The sequence below is a fragment of the Fukomys damarensis genome, unplaced genomic scaffold (assembly GCF_012274545.1).
Source record: "Fukomys damarensis isolate Sample0158 unplaced genomic scaffold, DMR_v1.0_HiC HiC_scaffold_31, whole genome shotgun sequence".
Taxonomy (NCBI): Eukaryota; Metazoa; Chordata; class Mammalia; order Rodentia; family Bathyergidae; genus Fukomys; species Fukomys damarensis.
In genome coordinates, this window is record NW_022900943.1 from 13322519 (window position 1) to 13346905 (window position 24387).

Here is a 24387-nt window from a genome sequence, read left to right on the forward strand (position 1 = left end):
GAAAAATGAACTTCTACAACCACTAGTTCAGACATCAGTATGGAGAGTCCTCAAAATACTAAAACTAGATATTCATTTAACCCAGCTATTCTCCTTTGAGATATCTTCCCTCAAGAGTTAAAGGTATCATATCACATTGATACATGCATACCCATATTTATTGCAGTACAATTCATAATAGCTAAGTCTTGGAAACAGCCTGTATGTCCATCAACATATGAATGGATACAGAAAATGTGTCATTTGTACAAAAAGGAATACTACTACGTTACGAGTCATTTGTAAGTGGGTGCACCGTGAGACCATAAGTTAAATGAAATAAATTAGACACAAAAGCTTAAATATCACATGGTTTGTCATATATGAGAAATTCAATGAATAAATAAATTATCAAAATAAAAGATAGATAGCAGGAAGTGGACATAAATCTTTTTTGCAAGTGGGAAGAGGAACAAGAGATGGAGTCAGGAAGCAGGGAGGGGACGGGAAAAGGATATGAAAAGAATTAAGATGTGTTGTGTGCATGTACCAATGCCCCACAATGAATGCAATCATTATATACGTCAAACATATACTGACAAAAATTTTAAAAGAGGAAATGGGTTTTTAAAAATTACAGTCACTAAAGATCATCTCCAGTGAGAATGAGACTTGGCTAAACATAGATGTAGCTTCTTCTTCCTCTTCCCCCTCTTCCTGTTTGTCCTTCTTCCTCTTCTACTTTTCTTCCTGACACCACTGTTACTATTTCATGATGGAAATCCCAGCGCTCCAAGTTCAGCACCCTGCATCACAACAAAATTGATTTCCTCGAAATGAGTGGAAGGAAAACCTGTAAACTCCCTTGACATGGTCTTTGAATAGAGTGGTGGGACGTAACGAGTTAACTGCTGAAGACCACAGCTTCTTCAGTACCAAGTGGGGAACAGATGGTACTATCTTAATACCCTGTAAAGGAAATGAGTGATCAGCAGCCAAGAACACACAAACATTCTGTGGAATATTTTAAAATGTAAGTAGAGACTGGCTGTTCATTCAGAAGATAAATAGATATTTAAGTCTTGAAGGAGAGGAATGTAGGGGTGATTAGAGGTTCAAGTTCTCTGTAGAGCCACCCAGCTAACAAAAGCTTTTGGTCAAGGCGAGAGGAGGAAGACATTTCTGTTACTGGAGATCTGTTTACCATTTAATGCCTCCTTCTTCATTGAAATTTAAGCCTCTGAACACAGAATGATATTTTGGTCGATCAGCACAAAGAAGGGGCTGGTTATCCTGGAAATCTACTTAGGTGCTCAATTGGAGAAGATCAAGTCATGGTATTACCTAAGAATAAAGTTCTCTTTTAGACTCATAAATCTAGATTTTTATTTCCTTTGAACCATTTCAATGGATCTTTAATGTAACTAAAGAATCGAAATTCAGAAATGTTAAAATATAGCTTGGTCTGAGTTTGTATAGAAACTGCTTGTGGAACACATACTGTTCTTAGTATATCTTAGTATATCTGTTAACAATCAGATATGAAAGCTTGCGTGTCCCCTAGATGTATGGTAATAAACAGCATACAGTAAGCTTCGCTTAGTTTACTTATCCAGGAATTGGGAATAATTTTTAGTAAATAATAATAGCAGTTGAAATGGATCATGTTTGCTGGGGAAGCCGTAGGTATTTGATTTCTATATTGTGAAGCACATTTACAGTTATTGTCACAAGTCCTGTGCACATCATATTTGAAAATGCTTTTTTTTTGCTTGCAAAAAATAATGATAGTAGTCAACATACAAGTAAAATCAAAACTTTTTAGTAACAACTTCAAGTGTTTCTGAAAACTAATGAGGTTGTAAAAGGTGAATAAAAAACTTGACCTTGTTGGAGTTTAGTTTATCTTGAAAATTCCTTAAGTGTTTGATTCTGAAGCTTGTTGTTCCAAATGCTGCTGCCAAGAATCCAGCTCCTAGGGCAATGAAATCTTAGGCCTTGGACTAAGGACTTCTGTTCTTTTTAGTTCTTGCTTTTTCTCGTGAAGTATGACAGCCTCAGGGCACGCCATTACTCTGACAAGAGAACCTAGATTATTTGCACTGCTAAGGTTTTGCTGACTGTTTCCTGATGAGGTTTATTCAGCTACTTCTTAGGAAATAGGACAGATTCCAAAGTAGGTTCAACAATAGAATCAGTGAATTCAGGGAAGGTCTGCCATTTCAGATACTGCTCACTGGGCCAGAAATATTAATTAGGCAGTAGTGACACCATCTGGCCTTTCTGGGAATCTCCCCTCATACCATTCGTTGGAAAAATAGATTTTTTGTTCTTTTGTATTTTGTTTGTTTGTTTTTTGAGACAAGATGTCCCTATGTAGTTCAGGCTGGCCTTGAACTCACTATGTAGTCCAGACTGGTCTCGAACTCACAGTGATCCTCTTGCCTCAGCCTCTCTAGTGCTGGGATTACAGGTGTGCGCCACTACACCTGGCTAGACAGATTTTTTTTTTTCTGCTTAAACTGTTAGGCACAGAAAAATCTATATGAGAAAGAAAAGGGCACTGATTTTGAAGGATTTATCAACTGAGAGAATACAAGAACTATGTAGATGCCTTCTCTATTCCACACCAGCCTCTGCTCACTTTAGGATAGTAAGAGAGGAGATGGAGTCCTGGTATCAGTGTTTTTCTTAGAATTCTGCTGACCACTCCAAAAGAATTATCTGACTGGTAACATACTTGATGGGATCAAGAAGCCAGGAGACCAAAGAATGATTGGAATTCAAAATAATCAATATTAAGCTTGGCTGAATTAATCAGGAAGGATTTCAGGAGGCAGAGATACTTGTTGGTCTGTGTAAAAAAGCAGAGGGGTTTAAAAATGACAACAATAAATTAACATACGCTGGGAGATATTCCATATTGGGAGGGGAATTTTATTCCCTATCCATATGTGTTAGCTAGCTTGCAGTCACTGGGACAAAATACCTGAGATAATCAATTTACAAGAAGGAAAGGTTTATTTTGAGAAAGGTTTAGTTTGAGAGCCTTTAGTCCATGGTTACTTGGCCCTCTTCCTTTGGGCCTGTGGCAGCACAGTTCATTGTAGCACGAGCATGTGACAGAGGCTTTTCACTTCATGGTAGCTAGGAAGCTAAAACTAGCAGAGGAATAGTTCAGTTTCCAATATCCCTTGGAAGAACATGCCCTGGTTAACTTCCTTCTTCTAGACCCCATCTACTAAAGGTTCTACCACTTCCCAGTGACACTACAGGCTGGCAACCAAGCCTGTAACATATGGGCCTCAGGGGAACACTTAAGATGCAAGCTATAGAGTTATGAATTCTTCCATTTAATTTATCCTTCTGTTCTGGTGTCTTTTGTAATAGATCAAATGTTCTTCAATCCTGGCTTAGCCACCTTATCATCACTGTAACAAGTAGCTAATATGATCGATTTATAAAGAGAAAAAGTTTATTTTGGCTCACAGTTTTTTAGAGGCTTTGGTTCATGATTGGTTGATCCTGTTGCTTTTAGGCCTTGGCAAGGCAGGTATATAATGGCAAGAGTGTGTGAAGTATGCACCCCTCCTCTCACAGTCATTAAGCAAAGGGGAGGAAAAAGAGACTAAGGTACCACAGTACTCTTCAAGGGCAAGCCCCAGTAACCTGCAAACTTCTAACTAGGCTGCACCCCATAAAGGTTCTACAACTTTCCAGTAGCACTAGTTTGGACCTGAGCTTTTAATATGTGAGCTTTTTGGGGATACAGTTTTTATGCTTTTCAGAGTACTTTGTCATTTCCTATCCTACAATTTTTGTAGAATAACTTAAAAAATATTTTTACATTGAACACATTTTCTCATCAAGAAACTTTCCATGAACATTGTATATTATTGTCTTAGAACTATAAGAATACTCAAGTTTTTGTTGTTTTATCCCTTAGTTGGATCTTACTTTCCCTTTTTTCTTTTCTTTTCTTTTTTTCTTTGAGACAGAGTCTCACTATGCAGTTAAGACTGACCTGGTACTCACTGTGTAGCCTACGCTGGTCTTGAACTCACAGCGATCCTCCTGCTTCAGCCTCCTGAGTGCTGGGATTACAGGTGTGTGCCACCACACCTGGCTGTTACTCTCCTTTTTGATGAACAAATTTTACTCTCTCACCAGTGGCTTTCCTGATATCTCCCATCTTTTCAGACCTCAATAATTCTACCATCACAGAATTTATTTATCCTTTGGCCATTTCAGTCTGTCCTCCTACAGCCTTTGTCCAATTTTACATGGCCTTTTTGGTTCATAGGTTTGTCCATTTTCCTTTATGGTCTTTATGGTCATTCTTGTAGAGAATCCTTATTGATACTTTGAAGAATTAAATACCTATGAATTCTTCCCTTATCACTCACTGTTGAGAGAGTTTTGTCTCTTTGGTTCCCAAACTTCATAGTGAATTGAGTCCATATTTTACTATTGGTTTCTCTTTGCTTCAGTGCATTTAAAAATCTTAACTATATGCTTATATTTTATTAGTAGTGACCAGTATTTCTCAAATTCTCCTTAATAGGCTGCCTGCCTCTGAAACACCCAAGTCACTTGTTAAATATTCAGATTTTGGGGCCAGTTCTATTCGTAGTGACTCAGAATTTCTGATTTAGGTTCAGAAATCTACATGTTTAATAAGCTTATCAGGTAATTCTGATTATGCAAAATTGTACGATGCACCCATAAAGGCCCTTGTCTTCAGTTTTGACATTTTCATTCTTTCCTCCTTTGGTTCTTTTGAAAATATTTTTGTCATTAACAGAACACTCTCATTGCCAGACTTCCCAGATGGGCAGTAATGATTTAAAGTTTTCAACTAATTACTGAAATCATTTTGCTTTGAACCAATTATTATCTTTTGTGTGTGTGACAGAGGTTTTTTTTAAATTACATACAGCAAAAATCTTCAAACATCATCAGAAAGGCATTAACAACAGAAAGAATTAAATAGTTGTCTAATTAGCATGCATCAAGAAGTTAAAATTTAATCCATTAGAACTTCTTATGGGAGAATCAATAATAAACCAATTATATCTTTTTTTCTTAGTACCATAGAGCCAAGACTTCAAGACTTGAAGCTTTGTGCCAAAATAATTCCTGTGGATGAGAGCAGATGTTGATATGATATAGATGATAAAAATGAGGCTCAGAAGGGGTAGGGGGACTTTTGGAAGTCACACAACTAATTAATTGGAGAGCTGAGATAGGAACCCAGGTATGAAAAGGAACCCTTTTACTGGTTCTACTGCCAGCTCAGAGCTCCTGTTTTTTGTTTGCTTGTTTGTTTTTTGGTTAGGTAACTAAAAAAAAATACACACATAGTATGGTCCCATTCTTTGCAGTGTAACATGTGTATTGAATATTGGCCCTTTTTTTGCATCCATTTTTTGCAAAAGTAATGTGACATCCTTTCCCCAGGAGCAAAAAGATACTTGGAAATGCCTGTGCATCATCAGAGCCACCGTGAACTAACACATTTTGCTCCATGAGTGGTGCTGATTGCAAATGAGGAGAAATGGGGTACACTGAAGTGAAGCAAATGGTCAAGATCATTTCAAGGTCCACTGAAACAGCAGAAAACAAGTCAGCTGTATCCATCCAGTGGAAACGAAGCTGCTCCAGGTTTAGCCCCCAGACCCTGAAATCTCATCAACTCAAAACAGCCCGTAAGTGTTTACACATTTATTCTGTCTTTGGATACTTTGCGCTCAAGGAAGGGGCTGTTACTGTCAATCCTGCAAAATGGCTGGAAATTCTAAGGTCATTTAGATTTGGCTTTGCAACACCTTATGTTTTGGTTTGGGATTAAGTGTACTTTGTGAAAATAGATTCTTTCTTTCCTTCCTCCCTTCCTCCCTCCCTCCCTCCCTTCCTTCTTTTTTATTCCAGCAATAAAATTCAGGTTTCCCACTTGGTAGGCAGGAGATATACACCTTCATCCCCCTGCCTCCCTCCCTTGCTTCCTCCTTCTCTCATTGGGGAGGGGTAATGGAGATCAAATCCAGGGAGTCGCCCATACTGGGCGAGTGCCTTCCTCACTCAGCTACATCCCCAGCCATTTCATTTGATTTTGTGATCAGGTCTTGTTAAGGAAATGACCTGGCTTTCTCTTGATTCAACACTTCTCCTCTTCATAGAGCACAGTAAGAACAGCAGTCAATTTTCCATTGTGTGGCAAAAACTAAACACTCTCATTCTCTCATATTCTTTCTCTCTCTTTCTCTCTCTCTCCCCCTCCCTCTCTCCCTCCCTTCTCTCTCTCCCCCTTCCCTTTTTCCTCACTTAACATATTATTATTGTACCTATTTCATGGGATCAGTGTAGGATTACCCAATAAAATTCACAATGCCTGATGAAATTTTAATCCAGATAAACAAGTAAAATTGTAATGACTATGTCTTAAGTATCTCGGATAAACTTCAAATAATTGCATACTAGAAAAAATGTTTTCATTGTTTACCTGAAATTTAAATTTCACTGGTAGTTTTATTTTCTAAATCTGGTGACTTAGACTGAAGATTAAATGAGATAATATATGCCCGTTTTCTGGCAGGTAGTAAGTGTGCACTAAAATTATTTTCATAGAGTCTCTACAGACCCTAGCAAATAGCAATACATAGCATTTTGTTTTTTATCTTACTGAGTTTATTGGTACATTTTAGGTATACAGTACAGTTACATTCATCATTGGGATCTTGTACCTTTACATGACAGGTCTTGGTTCTCATTTTTCCATACCCCAGCTCTCCCTTCATCCTCTCCATCCTCCCCTATTTATAGACTTTGTTTCCCTTTTTCCTTTTCTCATATTTTTTCTTGTCCCTTATTTCCTTTCCCTTACCCTTCCCACTTCCTGTACACCTTTAGGATAGCATTTGGTTTTGATTGTACTTTTCCAAGACCTTTCATATTCTGTCATTCCGATTCTAAGCTGATTTTCTAAGGTGTCTCTTTACCAGATGAAGAAATTAAGCCTACATAAGTTTTTCTGGCTGCAGAGTAATTTACAGTATGCTTTTACTTTATAGACATGTATTTTTATTACTGGTATAATATTAATTGCTACTATGATTATTATTAAATAAACATTTAAGAGAATACATTTTTAACAATTATGCTACCATCTCCTTGGATCCCATAACTGCTTTATTTTCCGTTACCCAGCCTACAGCGCTACTCAATAAACATTTTCTAAACAATCACAATTTTCAAGTTATTGCTAGATTATCTAACCCTAAACATAATAACAGCATTAATGCCATCAGGTTGTTCTGGACAGCTCACATGTGCTGATGCAGTGCCCAGGTGCTTTGTAAAATGGAGAGCAGTGACCGTGTCATGGGTGAGGGTCCTGAGGCATAAAGGGATTAGGCAATTTCCTGCCCAGTTATTGGGCTGGTAAGTGGTGGAGCTGATCGGCGATTTCAGGAGATCTTTGGCTTACAGAGCGTGCTGTCTGTCTCTGCCCCCCTCTTTCTCTCTCTTTCTCTCTGGGCCTTTGCCCTGACCTATGTGTACCCCAGTCCTCTTGTTAAATTTTATTTTGAGAGAGTCTTACTAAGCTGATAAATTGTCCAGGCTAGACTTGAATTTGAGATCCTTCTGCCTCAGCCTCCCAGAGTGCTGACATTACAGGTATGTGCCACCATGCTTAGCAAAGCCTGCATTCTTTACCACTACACTGTGTATCTTCCATCAGTGGACTCCTGGGCATGCACATTTGGGAGCATCATGATACACGTCTACCAGGAGCACTGGAGTGTTTTATGCAGCCTCTCCAGCACTGAATATTTTCATTTAAACTTCCCCTCACATTTCATAGGTGAGAAGCAACATCTCATAGTCTTCTAGTTGGATCTTCTTGGTTATAATGAGGTGAATTTTTCTTTTCATATGGTTTGAAAATTCCATTTCTTCTTTATTAGGTGCATATTTATGCAGTACCCTGTGGCATATTAAGATCAAACAAGCTAATTGTTTTCACTTGTGGTAAACGACTTGCAAAAATCAAATTTGCTTGGCTTCCACTTTTGTATGTGAACCTTTGGCTTATGAAGTTTAAATACAGATAGAGAAAAATATGTCTGTGAGTGTGTGTGTGTGTGTGTGTGTGTGTGTGTGTGTGATTTCTTCCTTGCTCTTATGTTCAGAAAAAACAATGCAAATCCTCTGTTCTTTTGTTTTTTTTTCTGAGACAGGGCCTCACTGTGCAGTTCAGGCTGGCCTTGAGCTCACTATGCAGCCCATATTGGCTTGCACTGATCCTTCTGCCTCAGCCTCCCAAGTGCTGGGATTAGAAGTGCACAACACCACACCCAGATGTGCTGTTTTAAACTGGGCATCATTTTCCATTGCTCTTTCTAAGGCTACATCTAAGAAAACAGACTTCACTGCCTGTGCACTCTCCTTGCATCCTCCTAAGACTTGACACTTGAAGAGATTAATTTTTCTTTCTCAGCCTTTCCCTGTTAGCCTTTCTTTCCTAACATCTTCCCTCAAGAGGAACCCTTTACTCCTTTTTTCAGAAATGATCTCTCAGCCATTAGCCTCACATCTGAGAGCCTTTAAAAAGCATACACACAATTTAAAAATCCTGATCATTAATCCAGCTGTTTTTAATAACTATCATAAGGTTTTATATTTTGTGTAGTGGATTTCAGACCATTTCACTGCTCAGCACCCAATAGATGAGCAGCCAGTGACAGAGAAGTCAAGTGGCTCGAGCTCACTGACACTGACTAGCTGGCCTTGGAACCTGGTTATTCTAACACCAGCTCTTGTGATCTTTCCACTACTCCTAACTTTCTTATGAATGGTTTACTATTACAACAGGAGAGCCAAGTAGTCACACAAGCGTTTTTCCTCTCAAGAATTAGTGTGTGTGTGTTTTTTTTTTTTTTTTTTTTTTTTTTTTTTGTACTGGGATTTTGCACTTGTGAGGCAGGCAGGAGAGCCACTGAGCTAAGTCCCCGACCCATTAGTGTAGTTGAAGGTTCTGAAACTTTCCTACTCATGTCAGACTTTTATCCATCGAGGACAGGAAATTCTGAGCACGTACTATTAAGTAAGTGCAAATATTTTTTTAAAAAGTCAGTAAACAACATGTGCACATTCCGTTACTTTGGAAACTGTATTTCCTTACAGGAGGGCTTGCAGGGACCCTTGAACAATATTTCTTCTATCTTCACGCACTAAAAAGCCATGTGTCTTCCAATTATCGTGTGTGTCAGCCACAAGGTGGTACCATTGCACAGCCTAGAGAAAGCATCGATCAACAGAGACTGCAGCAGAAGGTTAATCTTGGGATAAAAGTAGCACAGACGTGGAAGAAACATATTCTAATGAGGAAACATTGCTTTCATTCTTCATTAATGGTATAATGGAAATTTGCATATGTGATGATTTGATCCACTCCTTTTTCTATACACCTGCACTCTCACCCTCAGAAAGTAAAGGTTTCTATTTGTTCCACAAGAACATTGCATCCTTCTTCACTTTCACTGAAGGAGAAAGCTCTAATGAAGCTGATTAGGCTTGATTGAAACTTGCCTTCTTTCCAAGCCTGCGAATATTCCTTCTCTTTCAGAAAGGACTGTGTATAGGGGCGGGGGTCAGCTCTTCAGAAAGGATTTGAAATTCATGTTTGCAACAGAGTAAATGATTAAGAGCAGTGTGTTATGTCAGGAGAAGACAGGATTTGGATTTAAGATTAAGCAGAGGGTGTGATTGGAACATCATTTGTAATAGGGAAAAGTTAGAAACAGCAGAAATGCCCAACAGTAGGGGTTATGATTTAAAATGGCTCGAAAAGCCAGGGACGGTGATAGGATGAGGAGGGCAATTTAGCCGCCTTGCTGTGAGGTGAAGTTTGGTTGAAGAGGTGGGGCACTGGAGGCCGGGCGTGGAAGGGATATCTGTCTCTTCTCCTCCTCCGCTTCCCCCTACTTCATTTCTGTCTGGACCTTCTGCCTTGGAGTCAGCTGACTATAAACTGAAACATGAAGCAAAATAAACCTCCTTTTCCTTAGGTCCTGAGGGTTGGATATTTTGTAGCAGTCACGGAGAAAATGACTAACATAGTAGGGAATGGGGTAGAACCACAGTCTAGAGCCACACACCACTGCATATAATAACTAACAAGATGGCAGAAGAATACTTCAGCGAACGGGAAAGTGATCAAGATAGGTTGTTAAGTGGAAAAGAAACATCGCAAAACAGTGTGCTCCTGCGTGCATGAGGCTGCCTGAGTGCGCATGTGCGTTGATGGGAAGGATGCTCAATAAAAGGACAATGGCTCTGCTGGCGGCTCTGTTTTTTTGGAGTGACATCTACGTTTTTTGTTTTGTAAATGTAATCACTCATCTAGCAGATGAGAGGGCTCTGATCCCAAGTAGCTCTCCCTCTTTCCTTCTGGCGGGGGGAAAGGAGATGTCTTGGCTCACAGCCTCGCACAGAATAGGGATGGGATAGCTCCCCAAGAGAGGGATGGGAGGCAGGCAGCTGCCAAGTGTGAGCTTTGCCTGGCCAGGCCTTGCTGTTGCCTTGCTGTTTTCAGGGCCTCCACTGAGCCCTGTAAGAGGCCTTTCCAGGGCTTGGCTAATAACTGACTGGAAGTCTTATCCATACTAACATCAGTATTGGTTCTTTTAAGATATGTTGCGAGCTAGAAGTTTCTGGGTAGTGAGGAAGATAGACCATAGCGAACGCTCACCAGCAGTCTTTTTTCCCATGCTTTTGCTTCAGAGGGGTGCATAGAGTAAGGAGTGGACACTGAGGGCTTTGGCCCTAAAAGCCATTATTTCAGAGAAGGGGAATTGTTCTAAGTCATTTCCCAACTTCTCTGGGAGCAGAAATACCTGGCAGTGATGGCACCCAATTAGAAAGTGATTCCCTGAGGCAGTTCTGGAAGTCAGGTCCTTCTCCATACTTAAGCAGTAAAATACTTAAGCAGAGGTGTGTACATGACTGGTGACTCTTGTACTATAGGAAAGCACCAGTGTAGATGTGAAAGGTATCTGTCAAAGAGGGCATACACGCAATGTAAATTATTCAGTGTTGCAGTTTGAAAAATACCATGTTTTTTCTCCCAGGTAAAGCGAAGTCATTCATTTCACAGGAAATATTAGAAAGTCATTTTTAGACTCCGTGTTAGTCAGATTTGCACTATAAGAAATGCCTGAGGTAATCAACTTATAAGAAGAAAGATTTGTTTTGACTCCCAGCTGTGGAGGTTCTGGTCTAGGACATGCTGGCCCTGTGGCTTTGGGCCTGTGGTGAGGCCCACGTCACAATGGGCCCCTAGGGCAAAAACTGCTCACTGCAGCCTCAGGAAGTGAAAAACAGGAAAGGAAGAGACCAGGGTTCCACAACCCCCTTCAGGATGAGCTCCCATCAACCTAACGGATTCCAGTGGGATCTGCCTCTTGGAGACCCTACCACCTCCCGATAATGCTGCCCCAAGACTGAGCCAAAACACAGGGGCCTTTGGAGGACATTCAAGATTCAAACTATATCAGGGCCCTCCCCAGGAGAATTTACCAAGGGATTTGCATAATTTACCTAATTCAAATAGAGTCTTTGCTTAAATTGAGTGGTCCCAGGAACCTACCCTGCTCTTGTCATCCCAGAGCAATTGTTTACAAGTGCTTGTTGTTGGTTACATCTGGACACATGAAACAAATCTCTCCACAAAGTCTAGCCCCTCAATTCCATTCCCAGATTCAAACTGAATACTTCTTAATTGGCTCCCGAGAATCCTCAACTACCCTAGAGGATTCCCATCTCAGGATTGGAAACTGAGGATCCAGATGTCGGAGACCAGGAAGATGTGGACCGCTGTGCTTCATGTTTGATGCAGCATGAGAGCAGAGATGTAGGAGGAAGACAATCTACACTTACCAGTTCCCACCACAGTGCCTGAAAATCCAGTTGTACATAGGTAAGCAGCATCAAAAGTTGCATAACCACAGAACCCCATGTCTTCGTGTGTTTGGAACTTAGGAACAGGGAAGCCACTTTCCTAGGGTTGATACCTTGCTCTGAGATGTGGCATTTGATCATCTGATGTGTGTTTATGTTTCTGGTACATTTTTGCTTCTGCAGACATTGACGCAGTGCCTACTCGTCATCACGTGAGGTACTGAGGTAGACAGATTGGCCATCATCCACGTCCCTGAAATTCAGTGCCCATTAGAGCCTGAGGAAGGACTGTGAAATTCCTACCACCGTCTGAGCTGATAGCAGGTTGGGAAGAACATGGGTGAAATAAGGATAAGGCACAAGCTTCCTTCAAGGGCTACATGATTATCATAACTACAGCATCTTCCTCAATTCTTGACTCTTTTTATGGGTCACTAGGAAAATCTACTTAAGCAGATTCTCAATCTCTCCAAGCAAATACTGCTTACAACAAGATTTTCTCCTTTTGGCCACCAGACAGTCCCCAAAATTAGATGAGTCTAGAAAGTCCCAAATTCGAGGCAACTTTCAAAAGTTTAGTAGTTCAAACTGAGGTGCAAATTGTGCGGACTGTTATTGGAGGGTTAGTGTGCCCTAGTGGCTTTGCTCAGGAGTATCCGGCCACTCTGCTTCACCACTTTGTCATCCCAGAGCAGCTGTTTCCAAGTGCCGGCTGTGTACGGCTGCACCAGAGTGCGTGAGACAGCTGTAACCCCTCCACCACCATACTTGCCCCAACACCACTCTCAGATTCTGATTTAATAGTTCTCTGTGGGTCCCAAGGAGCCACCGTGTACCGTGATTACCCCTGGGGCATCCCGCCACGCCAGGATGTGTCCTCTGGACCTCGCAGGGAGTGGTGATCTCAGGGCAGCCTTGGGTAGACTTGTCTTTTTCCTAACCAGGTATATCGCTCTCGAGTCCTCTGACCAAAACACATCTCATAGAAAGCGCTCAGTGAGAGTTGCCACCCTCACACCCACCATTCTAAGCGTGCTTTAGGGCGTAGTTGTAATCAGCAGAGTGAGTGGTGTTCTTTCCTCAGACTTGTCTGTATAACCTCTAGGTGCAATGGGAAGTGAAAACATACGGATTTTTGTTCAAAAAGCAGGAGAAACCTGCAACAAAAGATACTAAAATTTAAAATGTTTTCCTTCTTCCATAGTCTCTGTCTCCACTTGTCATGGTGTTTAAAAGAGGCTATGTAAAGCTATTTTGAGTAGTGAAAATTAAAATTTTAAATTATTAGTGTGTGAATTTTACCATTCATCCTTAACACTGCACAGTGTTAGTTTTATTTTATTATTTTTAAAGCTTTGAATTGACAGATAACACCCGATGGTTTTATTATGTATAGTATAATGTTTTGAAATGTGTACATATTTTAGAATAGTGAAATCTAGCTAATTAACAAATATATTACCTCACATAGTTATTTTAGTGGCAAAAGCACATAATATCCACTCTATGGTTTTGCAAGTATATAATTAATCAAGGTCAGTCAAGAGGCATAAGGAATAAGGGGAGTACACAGCTACAACCTTTAATGTGGTTTCCATGAGGAGTATGGGAAGGGCAGGGTGAATGGCTGAGTGTCCCTGTGATTATCTAATTTTAGTAGCTATGGTGGGTTTTGGGTTATAGGGATGGTCCCTAGCTGTCCTGCACCTGGGTGGTTAGAGCAGAGAAATACTGCCTCCTGAAGTGTAAAAGCCAAATAAAGGAAATGACTTGGGGTATTGGCTCTGGACCAATTGTCATGCTCATGATCAAGTCGTTTGATGAGTACAGGGATTAGCTAACCATGGGAAGGGTAGGCCCTCCCTGGTTCATACAGTCCCAAAATATCAAAGCATCATGAAATACAGAGAACAATTTAAAACATGATGACTCTAACTTATCCAACAGAAGTTAAAAAAATTAAATCACAAAAATTTTCAGGTGTCAAAAACAGCATTAAACAGCACTTCTGAGTACAAGGCCCTGTGCTACTCCCAAGGCAGTATTCCCACAAGGCCAGCACTGTTTTTTCCTGCCTGAACTCTTTCTAGATGAATCCTTCCTGCCCCAGGAGACATTAGCCACTCTTTTTCACTGTAGCCAGAGGTGGTTGAACAGATGTTGCAGAGTCACATCTTCAAAAACAGGGATCTCACGAGAGGAGGGTGGGCAAGACTCATGGTCAGAGCCACTCATGGATGCTGGACCAGAAGGGGACTGAGAGACCCTGGTGCAGTCATGGCCAGAGGAGGGACAAACAGATGGGCAGAGCTGAGCATCCATGGTGGTGATGGTGGGAGGAAATGTATTTGTGTTCTGCACTGAAGCAAAGGGCTGGGTCTTCAGAGGGACTTGAGCCAGGTTAAGGATGTGAAATTCACTTTGTAGGAGGTGGGGGGACCTCTGAAAAGCCTTAAGAGAGGTAACACAGTGTGATTTCTGGGTCAGAAGGATGACTCTGGCCACAGTGCAGAAGCAGGCAGTGAGAGACAAGACAAAAGGCAGAGAGAGAGTTGGAAGAGTGTAGCAATAGCCAAAGACCTAGTGGATCTTGAGAGAGACCAGCAGAGGACAACACAGCTTGAGGGTGGTAGGGGGCTTCCCATTGGCAAGCCCAGAAGGGGGAAACATTAGAACTGCTCTTACTGCCCCGGGATTTGCAGGCAGAACGCTATCCCTCTGTTAGAGAAATGTCCAGAACAACACAGGCCACAGAGAGCAGGTCAAGGGAAAGACATGACACAAGAGGAAGATCCTGGCTTATGATTAAGGAGGTATTCAGTACAAGAGTTGGCTTGGGGACCGGGGGCAGCCCATAAGAGGGACTGACTCAGTTCCAAACAGTGCAGCACAGCATCTTACAGGCCTCCTGGCCCCACTTGTCAAGATTTTCCTGAGCATGTGCCAAATCAGCAGGTGGGAGCACTGTGTTTCTTAGCCAAGCCTAGAAACCAGGCCTGATCAGAAGGTTCATGCATGAACTGTATAATATTCTTTTTTTTTTTTGTTACCGGGAATCAAACTTGGGTCCAGGCAGCGGCACCACTGAGCTAAATCCCCTGTCCTGTATGATATTATTACAAAACATCTGAATTTTAGACAGTATAGATATGTAAAATGAAAAATACAAGCAAGGTATAATTCTACCCATGCTGGGTCACTGTTAACATTTAGGGTTGTGTACCATCAGTATTGTGTTTACAGTTTTTCTCTTTAATTTATAAAAGTTAGAATCTTTTAAAATTTATTTATTTATTTATGCAGTGCTAGGGATCAAACGCAGGGCCTCAGACCTTCTAGGCAAGCACTTTAGCCGTGGAACCACATTATCTACCAGAAGAAGAGAATCTTTTATGTTAGTTTGGAAATATTGTTTTCCTTTTGAATTTTTACTAATTTGTGTTTCTTATATATCATATATATATATATATATATATATATCATATATATATATATATATATACCTCTAATCTGTCTTCTTGGAAGCAGAACCAGGTTTACTCTGCTGCTTTCTTTTAATTCCCCGGAACTTTCTCTCTCTCTGCGTCTCTTGTCTCTGTCTCTCTGTGTCTCTCTGTCTCTCTCTCTCATTGTTCGCTAAAGGACTAGGTACCTCAGGAAATGCACATGGAGAATGATTGAATTTAATACTTTAGTCAAAAGAAACATATTATGTAATAATATATACAATTTAACTAATTAAAAACAAATAATAAAGTTTATCTATTATGAAAATAATCAAATACACAATATTCTGTATTGAATGCATGTTTATTAAATACATTTATCATCTCAAATGCCTGACATTACGGGACTCTTATTCCTTCTGTCCTTCCAATATGAACCATTCGAGATCGATCAGCATCGAGAGGAAAAGAGCCTGTGACCAAATAAAATCCCCAAAGACCTTGAGAATTTGGAGTAATGAGCTAACTCTCAAAAAGCTTTGATTAAGAGAGATAAAGTCCTGTATTTATAGTGGAAAAAAAATCTAACATGCCCTGCAGAAAAAGAACGCAAACCATGGGGATTTAGCTCATTGGTTCTGCTGCCTCCCTTGCAAGCACAAGGACCCGAGTTCCAGCCCCAGTACCAAATATATATGTATACGACGTACCTGAGAGTGATCAGGCAAAAAAACTTGACTGGTGGGAAGAGCTGGAAGAAGGGTGCTCATCATGGAGAGGTCTGCAGGAGTTAATGTTGCTCACTCACCTGAAGACTCACGTGGAGGAGCCTCCGCCCTGATACGGATGCCCAAGGAAATACGAAATTGTGGGCAATCATAACATGCTATTGACTTGTATTGTGCTTCCAGTCTCCAATTTTTTTCCACTTTCTCTTCACTCTTTGGCAGTAGCGAATTTCCTTTTTATGTGTTTGCTTTTGGGCCATGAAAATAAAACTCTATTTAGATCTATTTAGATCATGGTTCCAACATGTCAAGATCCTTTGTGATTCTGGTTTGGGCAGAAAGTCTCTAAGCTAACTGTCCCAGTCACATGTACATTTAATCAGTGTGCTGTTATTGTATTATAATCCTCCATGCACAGGTGAGAGGTGGAGGAATAGAAATAATCTCTGCTTCCCAAAGCCTTACAGTTAGGGTCTGTCAGTGTTAGGGCTACGTCTGGTCTTTTGATTCTCAGGCAAATGTTTTTAAAGTTACCACACACTCTGAGAACAATTTTTAACCTATGATAGAATTTAAGAGTAAAAATCCTAGAAACAACATAGTAGAGAACTGTCATTTGAATAGCACTTTCACAAATGTTTTGCAATCAATTCTTCTTGCACTGCTAGAGTTGCTGTTATTGTTCTCATCTTAAAGATAAGAAGCCCAGGAAAGTAAACTATTTCTACTTAAGGCCAGAAAACAAACTGAGTGCTACATACTAGTTGTTGCCCAAAACAATTATGTGGGAAGTGCATTTTCCTTTTCTGGGATTAAGATGTTTTAAAGAATATTTTGTTTTAGAAGACATAGAAGGTTGGCTGAACAGTCCTTCAGGTATTATTCAAGTGGGAGGACTTCAAGTTCAGTAATGTGCAGAAATTCAAGAAGAAGCTGATTTCCAAAGATATATGTCTCAGTCACTTTTCTTGTGGCTGAAACACAATACCTGACACAATTTAAAAGGAGAGATTTATTTTAGCTCATGGTTACAGTACCTGGTTCAAGGTAGTAATGGGACGGTGGGACAGCCAGGTGGAGGAGCCACGTTTATGGCTGCTGGTAGGTAGAGAGAGAAGGGAAGGTTGAGGGAGGGAGAAATACCCTTCCAGGTCACGCCCACAGTGACCCACCTCCAAGCAGACCCCATCTCCTAATGCAAGTTAGTTATAGTGCTGCTACGGTCCAGTCATCTTCCCAAAGCCCTCTGAGCATGTGAGAGTTGTGGAGTCATTCTTGATCTGAATCGTAACAAGATAAATTACAAGAAAATATTTAAAATTCAGTTTAGTTCTCTATTTGTGAAAATAGATGGAGAGAATTTTCAGTAAAAGGAAAGAATTCTTTTAGGCATCATTCCTTCTGTTTACTTAAAACCTTGGCTAATACAAACAAGATTTCTATTGTTCTAATTGAAAATCTTTAAATAAATTATGAAACACCCGACAAAGTGACCACCTTGCTTTAAGTATAAACCAGCAAATCTGTGGAGACCAGCTCCCCTTTTAAGAAAAATAGAATTTGAGAGGTAGAGGGGTCCTTCAGAATTCATTCTGGTCTGTTGCCATCCTGTTTAAACATGAAAAACCAAGATTCCTAGGCACAGAGTGGCTTTATTGAAGTCATGCATCCATCTTGGACCCATGGTTTGTGGTTGGATTAAGAATAGAGGTTTCCTGAACTCCATACCCTGGCATCTGTCTATTTTCTACCTTGTGATCTTTTACCTTCTGGCAGGGAAAGCTCACTAGTAAGGACTTTTCAGGATAACTTAGTCATTTTCCCCGGAGATACTGAGAACATTAAAAATGTAAGAACAAAAAAAATAAGCATGATCTAAGGTTGGACATAAATGATTATAGGATGATTTGTTCTCTGAGAGTAGCAATACCATGTGATGCCTTCAGTGACACAAATAAGCAATAATTTACTGTGGTTAACTTGGGCTGCCTAAGAGGAAGCATCACACAGTAGAAACTCCATGGGCTTTTGAAATTACACTTGGTTGTGAACTCATACGTCTTTGAACTTCACTTTCCACACTATGAATTCAAGATATTTTCCCTTTCTGTGTTGAATAAAGATGAAATGAAATAACATATGCAAGTACCTAGACAAATACTTGGCCTATATTTGGCACAGATTAAATGTCACTTTTTTAATTTTAGGATTTGCTACTCCATTGAATGACTAAATAAGGAAATTCAGGGTGCTAAGAAAGATGGGAGAGGAGGGTCAGTTTAGGGGATCAAGAAAGGCCCCTGTGAGGTGGAGATTTTTAAGTTCCAATGGATGTGTAAGGCTTAGCCAGATGAGATGGGGTGATAGCGAGGAAGGGAAATCTCAATCATTCCAAACCAAGGCAGCCATCAAGCATTCAAATACCAAAGAGAGAGAGATAAGGAAATATAAAATGAGGGGTAGAGTGGCAATTGATACAGCTAGAGAGTGAGACGGAGAACGTAGACTGGGGATCACAATCCATGGTAACGATTCCGGGAGTTCATTTTAAGGGCTATGGAGAATCATTGGGTGATTTATCAGTATAAGTAATATGACTATTGTGATTAAAATTAGGAGACCATGACTGTCAGATCACTGGAGGGATGTAGATAAAGGAAGCTACTCAGAAAGCCTGACAGGATTGTTCTAGGAGCTGCTTTTCCTGCAATTGGATGTCTTTCTGACCAAAAGTGGCAGAAATTTAACTACTATGCTCTATCACTAGAGGGAGCTAGTGGTCTGCCATGGTCATGTAATTTTCCACTGGTGCATTGTGTAATGACAAAATGGTGGCGCTGGCACTGGCTCAGCAGTTTGGCTGTTTCCCAGGGATGAGGTTGTTGTGGCAGTTGGTGGTTGGTAAATTCAGTCTCTGCTCTCTGTGCTCAAACATATGTCCCAGGCCTGGAGCCTCTAGCCAGCTCAGAACAAAGACTGAGTCTGAAGGCTTCTCCCTGTCACCATCGCAATCACTTGAGCATTTACACTCAAAACAGCTCTCTCACAGGAAAACGTTTGTGCTCCTCGGAAATGTGAAGGAAGGTTCATGGTTTTTAAAATTCATGAACTTCATGGAATGGAACGTTCCTTTTCTGAGTACAGGAGAGAAACAGAGAGGCTGTGTCTTCATGACACTCAAGCTGCGGTTCATCGGAGACAGAAAAATCTTGTCAAACCAATTATTCGGCATGATATTTCCCTTCCATCTCGAGAAAAGGTTGTAATTTTTTTTAACGTTTTAATGCATTTCATTGGATTCTTCAGAGTACTCATGCTTAGACAAGCAGTTCAAGAAATTCAGTATTTCACTTCTCTATTTTAAATCATTTGAAAACAATTGTTCAGGCTGGGTATATGAGCAAACCAAAAGCTAGTGAAAACATTGAGTTGGTCTGATTTGCTTTCGTTGGTTGACTTCTTTGGGGTTAGAGAGGGTGCTGTTGTATTTTATTAGAAAATTTTGGTAACCCCAATAAATAGTTGGTGACATTTCAGTTACTTTTTCAGAGGAGGTATAATGTGATTTCCCCCTCCTTTTATGGAGGAAAAAATTCTTTGGCAGTCAGTGGAGTGGGATAGGTTGAAACAGGGCTTCTGGTAGGCAGAGTGAGTAGTCACCTACATTTTTTTGCTGTTTTGGAGTTGAAATTTTGTTCCACCACATGAACAAATTGGAGAGATAGGATGCAACGCAAGAACTTTACTATATTTGGCTTGATCTTTTTCATTTGCACTTGATCCTTCTTTCGCTGAAGTCATCTCTATTCCAGCTGCCTTCCTGTCTCTGTAACCTAATGGTGCATCTGTGAGACCAGAACTGCTGCTGGGTGCTGGTAACTGGGAAACACCTACACCAGAGTCCTCTGAAGAAGGAAATTGCTCTTCTCAAGACGCTTGAAGAGCATGGAACTTTTTCATAGGTTAAATTATTCCATTTGTTTTCATTCTAAAATATAAGTCATCTTACAGTTTTCTTATTTTAAAAGCAATATGTGAAGATAGCATAAAGATATAAAATGTTAAGTGAAAGAGAAAAAAATGAAATAAGCATGAGCCCATCTTTAGAAAATAATCATAATGAAAGTATTAATATTTTAGAATGTGGTATTTATTTAAGATTTTTTTCTTTCTTTGAATATTTATTTTTTATTTTTTTTTGGTACCAGGTATTGAACTCAGGTCCTTGCACTTGCAAGGCAGGCCACCGAACCGCTGAGCTAAATCCCTGGCCCCTGAATATTTATTTTTTATTTTTTTTTGGTACCAGGTATTGAACTCAGGTCCTTGCACTTGCAAGGCAGGCCACCGAACCGCTGAGCTAAATCCCTGGCCCCTGAATATTTATTTTTGAAACAATGAATGATACTATATTTTGGTTATTATTTTGTAATCTAATTTTATTCACTTATTCACATATTATAAATGTCACTTGTCATTTTAATTAGTAGCTTACAGTTTCTCTGACTGAAAATATCCTCAATTTTTTATTTTAATGGAGTACCAGTAGGTATTAGTAAATAAAATATTAAAAATGCATCTATGAAAAATTAAAACAAGATTTCATAACAAAATCATTACACAATAACAGTAGTACACTGTGTACCTTAATGTTAATGGCCAAAGTGTTACTCAAAGTACAAGTAATAGACAGAAAAAGAATCTTTTACAAAAAAGAAAAACTGATAATGGCACAAAACTTTTTTTAATAAACTAAAAGAAACTAGTAATATAAATGAAATAAATTAGTACATACACTAAAAGTTTTTGAAACACAGAATAGATAATTTGAGAGATTATTTGAACTCCACACTCCATCTTTCTTTATCTTCTACTTGCCATATATATTTTTAGTTTCTAAAATAAGTAAAATCATGAAATATGCTGGTGTGTCTGATTTATTTCACTTAACATTATGGTCTCAAGTTGCATCCATTTGTCTACAAATACCTTAGGTTTATCTTTCTTTATGGCAGAGTACTCCATCACCTTTAGAAGCAATTTAACCAATCTCTGTTAAACTGTTCCGTTCACTAGGCCAGATACATATCCCAAGGCTTACCCTTGCCCAAGATATAGCACACATTATTTCTGAAGAAGGGCTTTGCTAGTGTGAGCTAAAAAGGATTGTGGTTCTATGTAGTTTTTCAGAATTAACTTCAGAAACAGGACCAAAGGGCTACAGAGAATTAGGGAGTGTGTATTGTCTTGTTTGTTGTGAGTTCCTCAGCAGAGTTAGAGATACATGAAGATTAAATGAGAATGATATGTGTCATTGCTCTTAAAATGAGATCCTTAAATATACCAATAGAGTTTCAGTCAAACTAGTTTTAATTAGAAAGGCAGGTTTTAAAAACATGGCCATTGCTGAGCGTGGTGGCACACACCTGTAATCCCAGCACTCAGGAGGCTGAGGCAGGAGGATCACTGTGAGTTTGAGACTAGCCTAGGCTACGTAGTGAGTTCCAAGTCAGTCTCAACTACATAGTAAGACCCTGTCTCAAAAACAAAACAAAAACAACAAAACCTAGCCACTAACTTTTGTATGAATAACATTTTTAATATTCAATAGATAACTCTCTAGATAATAGAGATTATATGCAGTCTTCCATTGAACCAAGGTTACCAAAGGGGAGTTGAAGCCAAGGATTGAAGACTCTAGAAATCTCTCATAATGTTAGACTACAATTCTTGCCTTGCTCCATTATAACTGAAAATACTGCTGGAATCTACCATGAAGAGTTGCCACAAGCAGTTGATTAACTTCCACATCCATCAGTACTAAAGTGGTACTGAGTTAATCCATGATGGTTGTATGTTTGTAGCTATTCGTATTTTCTGAGCAGAAGAATTAAATGAACTCTTTATGGGTAGAACAGAGATCTAAATGAAAAGCAGTATCCTTAGCAATGTTACTGAGTGCCTGTATGTTGTGGATAAGCTAGAAGTGGGGAGAATCCAGATGGGAAAACAGGGCTGGGGAGCTGATCACTAAAGCGTCTTTCAGTGCTAACCACTAAGGTACTAGGAAGCATTTCTTGGATAGTTCTCTTAGTGCTGCAGTGCCTAGAGTTTTACTCCAAAATTTGTGTTTAATTTAGAAATACCTTAAATATGATTGAGGAAGTTTATTTTATTTTTAAAAGTAAATTAATGTTCATCATTTGTGCCCTAATACTCTCCAGTTAGCCAAGTGCTTTAAAATCCTCTTTGGTTGTTAATGATTATTGGTTATCCATCATTTCTATTCCTAGTATTTCCTAGATCAAGGGTTTTGCCTTGGGATCAATGGAACTGACCTCCAATTTGTAGAGTAAGTAATAGGCTAGTACCTACTTCTCTCCTTTTTTCCTTTTCTCCTATCTTCTTTTCTTCTGCCTCTATTTTCTTGTTGCATCATCTGTAATGTCCTCCCTCTTAATCAGAAGGGCTCTACATCCATGGATTCCATCTATGGATTCAACAAACCACAAATCTAAAATATTTTTAAATTGCTTCTATACTGAACACGTACTTTTGGACAGCTCTTCTTGTCCTTATTTTCCTAAACAATATAGTATAACTTTAGATAGCATTTATGTTATTCTATATAGTATAAGAAATCTAGAGTTGCTTTAAATTATAGACAAGGGAGTACATAGGTTATATAAAAACGTTATGCCATTTTATATGAGACTTGGAAACATGGATTTTTGGTATCCATGGAGTGGGGGGTTTGGGCACCAATCCTCTGCAGATACCAAGGGAGTATTCTATTTCTCCTTTGCTGCCTTTTTCACCTCTCTCTTTCCTTCCTCTAACTCCTCTACTTTCTGATTTAGTGTCCTTGAAAGTAGGCATCTTTTGTGCTTCCCCATTATTCTTCAGCACGGGAGCTGGGTTTTCTGGCTAGCTCTCTAGATCCCTCAAGTTTACTGCTGTTTTTTCAGAGAGGTGATGTTCGCGGAGCTGGGCCCCTGGTTGCTTTGTGCCTTTGTGGCCATTCTCATCCGTGAGCATGACCCAAGGGCCCCAGAATGTTTCGATGCCAAAAATGACATCCAGGCGTTGCTTCTATGAGGTAAAAATCCTTCTCCTTTTGGAGTTCTTGATGGCAGCAAACACATGACCATGAGCAACTCTGAGGGAATCCATCATAAAATGTCTGTTTTTGAGTATTTGAAAAATAAGCTTTTGCTATAAGATTTTAATAAAGCTGGCCCCATGCCAAGATGGAAAACCTGTGGTCATCAACTCCAAAGGCAGCTTCAGCTGAGAGGGCTCATTTTGGGATGGAAATTGTCTTCCTGTTTTCTTACTACATCAATGATACAGCAATTTCTTTGATAATTTCCAGTTGTGTGCAAGCTAGTCAGCAGAAAGATTAAAGTTTCCTTTCTTCTCTAGATGAGAGAATGTTTTTTCCCCCCCAAAGGAAAAAAATAAGTAAATACAAAAAGGAGAGATAAGAAAGGAGGAAATCCATAGCAAAAAACACATTTTAAAAATCTGCCCCTTCCCACTAGTTTCAGGGGAAAAAATAATTTGATACACAATGGCCTGAATTATTCTTGTCTTAAAAGTGCTCTCTCCAGGCACCTGTAGCTATTAGGAGAACCGATGGGCATCCTTAGCAATTCGATATTGTGTAAGTAAATAAATACATCCCTCTTCACTGACCATTTAGCTTTTGCTTTTTTCTACTTTGTACGCTGGAAAGAGGATATTAGTTGATCATTGGAATTTCACTTAGATTTTTCTCATTAAACTGCTCACACATTTTATATCTTTTGGATGGGGAGAAGAAAGATAACATTCCAGACTTGCAAAAACATAATAAAAATTTCAACAATTGCAGTATACTTCCCTTTGCCATTAGGGGAGGAACTTCAAATTAGGCTGTAGATTTTCTTGATGAGCAACCAAATTTAGGGTTGTAAGCTATAATACAGTTATCATGGTACAAGGTCAGGAAATGTGTTTGGAAGTGTTAACTGACTTTTGATGCCAACTCCTCCCATTATGTTTTCAAAGTTGAGTTAGGCCTGTTCACAGAGTGCCTAGGGCAGGAATGTAGAATCTGGAAATTTGGGCTTCTGCTTAGCTCCTATCCCAGGAGTGATCTCAGCCCCAGGCTTGTAAATCTAAATCTCTTTGCATTTACAACTTTGTTGACTCTAGAGAGAGGAAGGGAAGGGAATTAGCCCTAAAATCAGTTTATTTACTAGAACTGTTGTCTTAGGTTGGAAAATCGA

The 24387-nt window shown here is 39.6% G+C and overlaps 1 protein-coding gene across 1 annotated transcript in view; it reads left to right on the forward strand.

Annotated features, from left to right (window-relative positions):
• Glis3 (GLIS family zinc finger 3) overlaps nucleotides 1–24387 on the forward strand; it is a 603766-nt gene that overhangs the window by 85719 nt on the left and 493660 nt on the right. Inside the window, exon 3 of the mRNA XM_033757696.1 lies at nucleotides 5440–5687. The gene's annotated coding sequence lies outside the window, so the exon portion shown is untranslated. The remainder of the gene's footprint in view (nucleotides 1–5439; nucleotides 5688–24387) is intronic.